This window comes from Sinocyclocheilus anshuiensis, unplaced genomic scaffold (assembly GCF_001515605.1).
Source record: "Sinocyclocheilus anshuiensis isolate Anshui unplaced genomic scaffold, SAMN03320099.WGS_v1.1 scaffold284, whole genome shotgun sequence".
Taxonomy (NCBI): domain Eukaryota; kingdom Metazoa; phylum Chordata; class Actinopteri; order Cypriniformes; family Cyprinidae; genus Sinocyclocheilus; species Sinocyclocheilus anshuiensis.
Genome location: NW_015554266.1, coordinates 17052 through 18481, shown reverse-complemented (window position 1 = coordinate 18481; position 1430 = coordinate 17052). Strand labels below are relative to the sequence as shown.

Genomic DNA, 1430 nt, shown 5'->3' with positions numbered 1-1430 from the left:
ACAGGCGGCAGCCGATCTTTGCATCGCCGCATGAAGTCAAACAAGTCTAATATCTCTAAAGAGTGTGTTTTTGGATGTGAGGAAAAGATAACCTTATTCAGTTGTTTGTTTGTTCCCGTCATTTTGTTGACGAATGTTTTATAACAAGGTACATTCTGACACTAGATTTGCACATCGTTTGGTACTGGAAGATGGAGAAGCATCCGTGATAAAAGATCCCGGTCATATAGGAACTGCTGTAAAACTGCATCAAATGTCTGTGATTGTTAGCAAGTGTAAAGCCCAATTTATACTTCTGCGTCAAACCTACGCCGTAGCCTACGCATAGACACACACCCTACGCCGTAGCCTGACGTGCAGCTCTCCAAAAATCTAACATCACGTCAATTCTACGCGGACTGCAAGCGCCGTGATTGGTCTGCTAGAACCCCTCCCTCCGTATATACTTGAGTTTTTATATGCACTTTAATATATTTTAATGTTACACCTTCTTATATAAAATAAAACAAAGCAAAGAACAAGTGTCTTATCATTTATTATACTACATAGCATATACATCAGTAGTTGTCTGTGACAAACAATGATGATCTGCCGTGGTACAAGTCCTTGTGCAGATTGAAAGAATGCCATCTTCTCCTGTTCCGTTGTTGTCTCCTTTTTGTAGTTTTAAATAATAATTTAATGATTCGATATTTATTTGCCACCGTCACGGCTATAATGCTTCTCCGACGAGCCGCTTTTTCTTCGCCTTTTGCCGTGGTACTGCGGGTTACACCAGTAACATGCCCGTGGACACTGCAGACTAGCGGTTTGCATGTGTACTGCACGTCGACGCGGACAGCGATGCAGAAGTATAAATGAAAACTGACGCATAGCCTACGGCGTAAAGGCTGCGGCGTAGGTCCGACGCAGAAGTATAAATCAGCCTTAAATGCTCGCGACTCTTCAGCTCCGCCCACGGCTCGCTTCCAGGAGCTTGGCTGTTTTCGGAGAGAATTGCAAGCTGTTTCTTTCCTTTATAAATCTGATAAAACTGAAGACTCTTCAGAGATGTGAATGATGGGGAGATGTGTGTGTCAAGTTCTTTAACGTTCCGCTGGAAACAAAGATGCCGTGACGCCAAACCCTTACGAAAGAAGAAAGCCATCGTGTTTACAACAGGATCAGGATCAACTAAACGCTGGATTCTCAAAGTATGTAAAATATTTTATTTTTAGTTTGCGGCACAGAATCTTTCAAATACGTCCAAAAGTTTTACACACTAGTTTGTTATTGAGGCAACATTTCCACGCCCCGAAACGTGCCGCTGAATGAAACGAACTGTGATTGGTTGTTTGACATGTCGGTCAAACGGCCTCATGGGCGGGCTTGGCCAAAGAAAGCTGCCATGAATTCCAGACCTTCAGCCGTCAGTCTGAAGGTCTGGCTAC

At 43.4% G+C, this 1430-nt stretch overlaps 1 protein-coding gene across 1 annotated transcript in view; it reads right to left on the bottom strand.

The window, feature by feature from the left end:
- LOC107671328 (dual 3',5'-cyclic-AMP and -GMP phosphodiesterase 11A) overlaps window positions 1-1430 on the bottom strand; it is a 73615-nt gene that overhangs the window by 59065 nt on the left and 13120 nt on the right. The gene's annotated exons all lie outside the window — the stretch shown is intronic.